Below are 9,009 nucleotides of genomic sequence, written 5' to 3' on the forward strand. Positions count from 1 at the left end.
TTGTGAATGGATTGATGTAAGGATTCTACCATAAATTCTATGGTAGATATAGATAAACTCAACAAGATTGGAATACACTAACTTTTTAATAATAATAAATTAACAATTTTTAATGTGTATTTATGGAGCCCACAAGAGTAGGAGTGAGGTGTTATCATATTATGAATCCCAGAAGATCAAGAGTGAGAGGTGTTAATCACATTATTTATATGCTCCATATGATCCTGAGGTTTAGGGATATGAGGGGGGCCCAGGTAAGTTAGAGGAAGGATAAAAAAGAATTAATTAGAGTGAAAATTCGAGTTATTGTGAAATTAGAGTATAAATGTGAGTTAAGAGTTAACATGAGCTAAGAGTAAAAACGTGATGTAGCAGCTTAAAAGAGGGAAGTAGGAATGCTCAGATGGAGTTCCGCCAGGTAGAAAAGACAAGTCATACCTCAAGCCTCAGATTGCTCCCAACCCCCTGCCTCCACCCGGTTGCGTACTTTAACCAAGCCCCAAACCACCCAGCAGTCTTGGCGCACAGGGATGACATCAGCCCTAACCTCTTGCTCCACTGCTTCTCCCCCCCTTAAGAAAAAAGGTCTGTTGTTCTCTTGGAGTTCAAGAGGCATCCTCTTCACCGTCTCCTCTGTTTTTGCTAGCTAGTTAGCTCTTACAAGAGAGCACAAGCCAAGTTCATCTCCATGCTCAGCTCTATCATCTCCTCTTTAAGACACCTCACCTCTTTGAAGCCATTCAGAAGAGCGGGCGCGGACCATATTTGAGCTCACGAGTTGAGCTCAATTTTCAATTGTAATTTAGTACAAACATTATAAATTTTAAAATTTTAAGGTTATGGCAAACCTAATAATTTAATAACTCTCTATATATTATATAGATAAAAATGTTCTAAAGAACACTTTTTGTTCTAATAATTTAAATATTTACTACATGCAATGATAGGGATATTTGTTAGAACATAAAATAAAATGTTTGCAAAAAGAGTATTCTTGTCACTTCTTTAAATTTGTACTCTATGCTTTCTGGCTAGTAAATGTCAGGTTTGTCAGAATTAAAAAATTATTAAATTTGAAATAAGATTCTATGTAAAGCCATATAACCGTTTGAAAGGAAAAAAAAAGAACCATTGATGTAAGCTTCTTGCATATAAAAGAAAGACTTGGTTCTTTGTAAAATACATTCTTGAGGGGTTTGTCATAGCATACTGTCTAGAATTTATTGATCTTCATTCACACTCTCATTCGCAAAAAGGGAAATACACACAAATGTTTATGGGTTCTAGTGTTGGTAATTTTAACTTTCATAATCTTTCTTCCCAGGGTTCAAGGGCTAGGAGATGTAATAACTATCCCATTACACAGCATAACCAAATCACACAAGAGAATGAAAGAGAGGATAGTGAGGATAGTCATCATGAGTTGGAGATAAATGCAATGACAGAGGGTGCAACAAATTGAGTGAAAAAGAATGCCCTTTTACTTGTTTTAGAAAAGTGCAATTCTGCCACTTTCAAGAAGTGCCCCATATGTTTTTTAGTGTCTGGTGGAAACAATGGCAATGATCAGTATGATGGTATATATGCTCTTGCGACACACTGCAATATCACGCACCCGAAAAACTACCATGAATTTTTTTTTGAGATGGTAAAGACAGAAATGGAGACACACGAGCACTATGGGCAGTATTGCGAAAAGAATACTCAGAAGCATATAAAATGAAAAGTGAAATGAAAAAGCACATTTTTATTAATTATATAAAGTATAATAAGTTTTATTGATAGAGAATAAACATCGATAGTGTTGGAGAAATCTAATTAGCTCCAAAAGTTTTCTGCAACTAAGCAATAGTAAGGCTTGCTTGGTGTATATGAATATCCACTTTAGGAGCCTGGTCCAAGATGTTGATGAAGATGTAGTACATATGCTTGCAAGGAGCATATGCCTTCCCATATTCCTCATGCTTCGTAAAGTCTGGACATGTGTAAGAAGGAAAGTCGTGAATGACAATTGTGTACTCTCTGCCTTCTGTTTTGACTATGTACTCCTTTGCAAGCGCAGTGATGTACTTCATAGAGAGAATCTCACACTCAAGTGTTTGAGCCAAGGTTATTTGACCTTGCTTCTGCTTGGAGATGGTACCAATAAATTTAATTGCCTTACCTTTTCGTGCTGGGCTTCTGTGCATCTCTATAGGAATAGTCCTACTCCTGTCACTCATGTCTCCAACTCTCCTCTCAAGATTAAAACCAAATTTCTCAAGGTTTTCAATCTCATCCGAGGTGAGCGTGACCCCATTAGCAACAGGCCATTCTTTAGGTACTGCATCAGGTTTAGTCACTATAGTGTCTTCAATCCGCTTCGTATGGTTGGCGTCGGTGTTGCAACAATATAGCCAACACCATCTTGAAAATCCTACTTGCTTTCGTTCCCCATAGAAACATGGGGTTGGAATAGAAGCAGATTTTCACCACGAATCTAGGCCCAACACTTGCCCCTCGGAAGCATCCCCACACACCTTACATTCGATTTTGCTGGCACGCGTCGGATTGCCCATTGCTTCGGCTCCACGCTATGGTAAGCAATTTCAACCTGTTGCGATGCACTCTCTTCATCAGCCACTTGAGGTGGCTCAGTCTGAGAGCAGTGTCTTGGAGCAGAATGGTACTCGACATCAGGCTTGTGAGAGCTTTTTGCTCCAAGGTCCATACCAACATCTTCCCCAGCAAAGGAAAAACGATGCTTTGAGTAGACAGTCTTCATATCACCAATAGAAGCTCGGGGAGTGTACTCTATAGATGTGCTATGGACCACTTCCTCAACTGCAGTTGCCATTGTTTGAGCGGGTGGAGTTAATTTTCTCTTCATCCTATCATGTAACATCTCAATAGAAGGCCCTATTCCCATGTATCTTCCTTCCTTGAATGCTAGTGCTTTCGAAGATTGCTCTATAGCACGTATTAAATTTGATAGACAGGCTTCATATAGACTCATCTTCCCTTTCTCTGCCTCAGAGGAACGCCAACTCTAATGCTTACTTTCAGAGAGATTCACAGTTAGGGTGTATGCGAGGTGCTCAAGTGGTTGATCCTAATGGAAAAGGCAATATTAAGAGGTAATAAAAGGAGAAGAAAAAATATAAACCAACCTGAAAAGAGTGATGTCCCCACTGGAACATCCTAACTTCCCACCATCCTAACCATGACTCAAGTTGTGGTAGGCAACTTACGTCTGTATGGCCATCTTCATGCCACCACATTCGAATCTCGTTTGCTTTTGCCTCATGCTCTTCTTTAGAAGGTGCAACCTGCCATTGTTTGCACAACTCCTTAAATATTGATTGAAACTCTGGCTTGATTAGGTGGCAATGCTGGTTTAAGCTTTGAGCCCAATGGAACTCACAAGTCCTCTCACGACCTTCCAATAGTTGACCATTCCCAAAAATTGCTCGGATACCATTCCAGTTTGCACTAGCCCCATCTGCCATGAAATCACGAAAGTTTGCAGGCTTACCAGTCCGCTTTAGGACAATATCAGAGAGGGACTTCCAAAATATTTCCTATGTTGTCTGGTTTTGTACTTTAAACTCTACTATCGCAATTGTTAAGTTACAATATAGCCTATGAAAACATAAATATTATAACAATTTCAATATAATGAGAATAAAAATTACCTTGGATCATACACATGAGTTCCCATGGTTGTCTAACCAAATACACGCTCCATATGGTCAAAATGTACCCATGCATTTGCAAGGTCACTGGACCCAAACATGTCCATTTGGGAGACAAGATCTATGCCAGAGGTAGTGCCCATGGTAGATATTTTGAAGACAAAGGGGCGCTCTTGCTCATTCATAACTTGGTCTGGAAACAAACTTCCATGGATGAACACATATGGATAGGTCTGTTTTAATTCAAGGATGGAGTCAATTTTTGATTGCAACTTCCCCTCTTGAGATTCACACATCCAAGATTTTATCCTAAACAATATAATGTAAGAAAAAATTATTATTATAACGTATGAAAAATAACGGATGTACCTCCTTAGGCTAGCAGCAGGTTGTACTCCTCGTAGTAAGTCCCGCAAGCTAGCCTCGTTTAGTTAAGTCTTTTGGCAACCTGGATTGAGTAAGGTATTTGCGATAAAATCCTTGAGGACGGTTTTCTGAACATGCTTCGGAGTTGCAAATGAGTTTCTCATAGTCTCTTCCTATACAACATCTTTGAAATGGTTGCACAATGTTTATAGTTCATTGTGGCGGGCATTTAGATTGTGTGGATGAAGCATGCAATCGAGACCGCTCTAGAAACTCTATATTTTTCGAAGGGTCTGCAGTCAATCCTCCAGCCTGTGACACCATTGCTGTTGGATTCAAATATCGATTCTACAAAAATGCTCCTATGTCGTGCTATCTGCAAGGCCAAGATGTACTACTTTCTTCCACGGGATGGAGTGGCTGGAAGAGTTGCAGTGCATGTTGGCACACATATGCATCCAATGCAGGAAGGGATACAAAGGCTGAAGAGTTGTCGGTAGCTTCCAAGTCTACGTGCACTTGTTTTTGTATAGGCTTGTGAGTGAGCTTCCATCCTTCTACAACGGCAACTATTTCTTCGAGCTACCACCTCTTGTCAGTAGCACAGGTTCTAAACGAAAAGGGATGGAAACCAAGCAGGATGTCCACAATTGGTGCAAAATCAAGACCACACACTTCCAACATTTTGAAGGTTGATTAAGAAGCATGAAAACTAAAAAGCATTGTTAACGGCTTTGAATATTGTTGAAGTTGGAGCTGAAGATGGAGCTGGAGCTGGTGAATTTAGCGCTGACACTAGCATGACATCTCCACTTGAACTAGAAGAGGACAAGAGGATAACGACTGACTCTTGCTTCACATTCACTTTGGCTGGAGTGCATTTTGGCATTTTGACTGGAGATCCAAACACTCGAATCTCCTTCGACTTGGAATTTTGTAAATCCCATTGTTGTCCACCCTCGCCCACACCAGAAAGAAGAAACTCCGAGTATGCAACTATACCGGTGTCATTGCAGATCACAGCCTCTAAAGAAATAGAGCCAAGATGAAGATCAAAACGGCGACATAAAAAACTTTCAGAAACAATACTCTAAGAGAATGAAAGAGGTGGGTGATCTCGAAAATGAAGAAGAAACCTCTCCATCCTTCTCAATAGGTTTTGGAGTTCTCTCTCTTTATGCTACTTGTAAAAATCTATAGTGAAACATAATTGAAATTTAAATAGAGTAATAAGAAGACAACGTACAAAATGAATTTAAATTCTATAGAAAATTTAACATGTGTAAGTGTGACAGTATTAATATCACTGTCATCTATTATTATGTCTAATGCATGTATACACATAGATCCAAGGAAAGATTTTTAGCACGTGAAGTTTGATAGTTAATAATGATACCAGTAATGACATTCTGCTATAACATGTTAAACCAAGAGATCCAATCTAACTATTAGCACGTGTGATATGTCAAGTTGTCAAATTTTAAAAGGTAGATGATAATAAATCTTGTCAAATCTTATTCTTCAATAACAGATTTGATTTGTATTACAACTCAAGTTTTATCCATAATTGTGAACACTGCTCAATGACATTTAAAGCACATGCCTATTGTTTAGGATCTAATACAACACAAAATAAATTTCTGGATGAGGATTCATCCATTCATAGATGGATATAGTACAACATATTTTAACGTGCCTTATTTATACTCTTTAAAGTTCTTGTAACAATTCCAAAATATGTACAAAATATTGATGAGAATGCATCCTTTCTAGATAATTTGTAAAATATAATATAATATCTCTAATAACAAAAACGTTGATAGGTGCTAGTTATACCATCATTAAAATATACAAAATAAAGAAGCATAATTTACATATAATAATAATGATAAGATAAAATAAGATCAAAGATATTATGATGGTTGAGATTTAGGTTATTCGGAATGAACGGCCAGGATTAGAGATTGGTTAGGGTTAGGGCAGCCGTCAGGATTAGGGTTAGGGTAGCTGCCAAGATTAGGTTACTGTTCGCACCGTGAGTGGAGCGCGGGAGAGATCAAGAGATTGAGTGCGAAGGAGATCGAGGGATTGAACGCGAAGGAGATCAAGGGATTGAGCACGCAAGAGATCGAGAGATTGAGTGCATGAGCGGGAGAGATTGAGTGCACGAGTGGGAGAGTTTGAGCGTGCAAGCCGGAGAGATTTAGTGCGCGAGCAGGAGAGATTGAGCGCACAAGAAATCTAGCACAATCAAGAAATCGGGGGAGGAAAGATGCCACCAAGGGTGAGTTTCGATTTGATTGCTTCCACTTCCATTTTTTGATTCCATTGCTTCCATTCCATTGCTTCCCTTTTTTTTTCTTGATTGCTTCTTTGTTGCCCGAGGTTGCCGGCCCGAGCTCAACCTCGGGCAGTTTTGCTCGCCAAGGGGCCGAGGTTATTCAAATAACCTCGGCCCCTCGGGTGGCCAAACTGCCCGAGGTCGAGCTCGGGCCGGCCACCTCGAGCACTTTGGCTGCCTAGGGGGTCGAGGTTATTCAAATAACCTCGGCCCCTTGGGTGGCCAAACTGCCCGAGGTCAAGCTCGGGCCCCGACGGCCACTGAAGTGCCTGAGGTGGAGTCTAGGCCCACTTGATTTTTTTTTTCTCTTTGACTGTTTGAATTTCTCATTATCTTTATTTAGTTTGACTAACAAAATTTTTTCTCTTGCAGAAAAGGAAAATTGTAACACATAAAAAGGTTGTTGGAGCCAAGAGGACATGAAAAGTTCAATTTGGCACTGACAACGATATCATGATTGACATGTCCATTGGCACAACAAAGACACATTTAGTTAGAGATTCACCACCTCCACCACCATCACTACCTCCACCATCGCCATTGCCACCTCCATCACCACCTCCACCACCTCCATCACCACCACCACCACCACCATTGCCACCACCACTGCCACTATTGCCTCTGCCCCCACCACCACCGCCACCACCACCAACGCAAATCCCTGAAGTTGGGCAATCTAGTGGTGTTCACGATAGGGAACCTGAGGAACAGCCTGGAGCTGAAAGAGTTGCAAACCTTCCTGACAACGTGGTGGACAAGCGCTTCCAAGAGACTGTTATGCGGACAAGGGAAAAAGTAGTTCACCAAACACTTGAGGCGCTCAAGTGGCCAGGCCCTTGTGACTTGATTAGAGAAATCCCCCTTTGCCATTTGCAGCAGACAAACCTTGTCTGCATAGCATCTAAGTATGTCAACCTAGATATATACAGTTTGTTCAAATAAATTGGCCTTGCAACAAATATTGGTATGTTTCTAGTCTCTTTTTGCAAGCTAGGAATAATAGAGATCATTACTGTCACACCCGAGATTGTGAATAGCTGGGATCCTATTTAGAGGAGGAAGTCCCTAGAATTTGATGACATGCTTATCAGACATCTTGAGACTCAATAGTTTGCGGGGACAGTGTTCCAAATTATTGACAGTAACCACCGATATGGAGCTTGGATGAAGTGTATCGACGATCATTTTTGCAATGATCCCGTCTACCATATCAATATTCCAATCGGCCATGTCTACGCGAGGGGACCTTTGGATGTTAATAGACTTATCTTAGCCTGCCAAAAGATCAATGTGTAAGTGTTATAGTTTTACCTCTAACTCCACTTTAACTTGTTTTGTTGTGTTTAAATGTAGGCTTGGGCAGTTTACTGTTCAAAAACAAAACCTTGTCCATGACATCGAGCAACTTCAATTTTTGGCAGACTTGAGTGAGGATGACATCCGCCAACATTATGGTGATGATCTCGCAACACTTGTTTGGCACTCACGCACTCGAAATGACAGTACAACTTGGTTCAACAACCCAATCAGTTTTATGCTCGCCGTGTGGTGTAAGGTATATCTTTCCCTTTTATTTTATAAAAGCCTCTTTTAATTGTTTTGGTTTTTAGCCCTTGGTGAAGGTCAAGCAAAATGCTTATGAACTTGCATATCCGGAGAAGAGTTGGGAAGAGCTCTCAGCTGAATTTGTACAAATTGAGCACAAAATTCAGCATGCAAAGTCCTCAAAGTTGAAGAAACTAGTATGCATTGCAGACAATTGCAGGCCGAAGGAGTGGCTAGAGATTATAGCCGAAATTTCTTCTCATGAATATAAGTTTCTTATCACACTTCATTTTTCTTAATTATGTATATGTTACTTTTGCAGTGAACAAAACTCCAGATGACATGATTTACAATATGACAAAATCGAAGCTTCCATATAAGCAATAGATAGAGACTCTGGAGTTCCTCAATGTCTGCTTAATGAACAGAGAGAAAGGACTACCAGAACTATTTGAGAACATGATGAGAAGGGCTGTCTACATCACGCAAACTAAAAGTGAAGGTGAGAAGTTCTTGGCACCACACATTGGTGACGATCCAGATGGCACATTCATATCTTTTGACACCTACATCAACACGTCATTGGAAGGGATCGAAGAGGGGTGGCTGCCAGAGAAGTCTACAAGCACAACAACTTATGATTGCCAATATGGTCAACCTTATTTCATGCAACGTGCAGCTTATAGGTATAATATGATTTCTAAGACTGCTTTTTAATATATATTGTTTACAAGTATCTTTGATATAGAGGCATGCCATTTGAGGCACCAGTTTGCACTCGACTTGTTGCAAAAGGTGTAAAGGATGGAGGAATGTACCCAACAATGTTTGCAAGAGTTCCGAAGGCACGGAAGATAGAATGCCCTTAGGAGTTGGAGCTCCTAGGGAAGGAGACCTCTACACTAGATCGCGAGGAAATTATCAATGCTAGCAATGATGGCAATGCAAGTGACGATGGAGACAAGGATGAGGAAGCTCCAGATCAAGTTCGTGTTCCACCACCAGACAATCAGGAACAGGCTCCAATTCAACCATCAAACAACCAAGACCCGGATCAAGTTCTACCAGTAAATAACGATGATC

The sequence above is a fragment of the Selaginella moellendorffii genome, unplaced genomic scaffold, assembly GCF_000143415.4.
Source record: "Selaginella moellendorffii unplaced genomic scaffold, v1.0 SELMOscaffold_27, whole genome shotgun sequence".
NCBI lineage: Eukaryota > Viridiplantae > Streptophyta > Lycopodiopsida > Selaginellales > Selaginellaceae > Selaginella > Selaginella moellendorffii.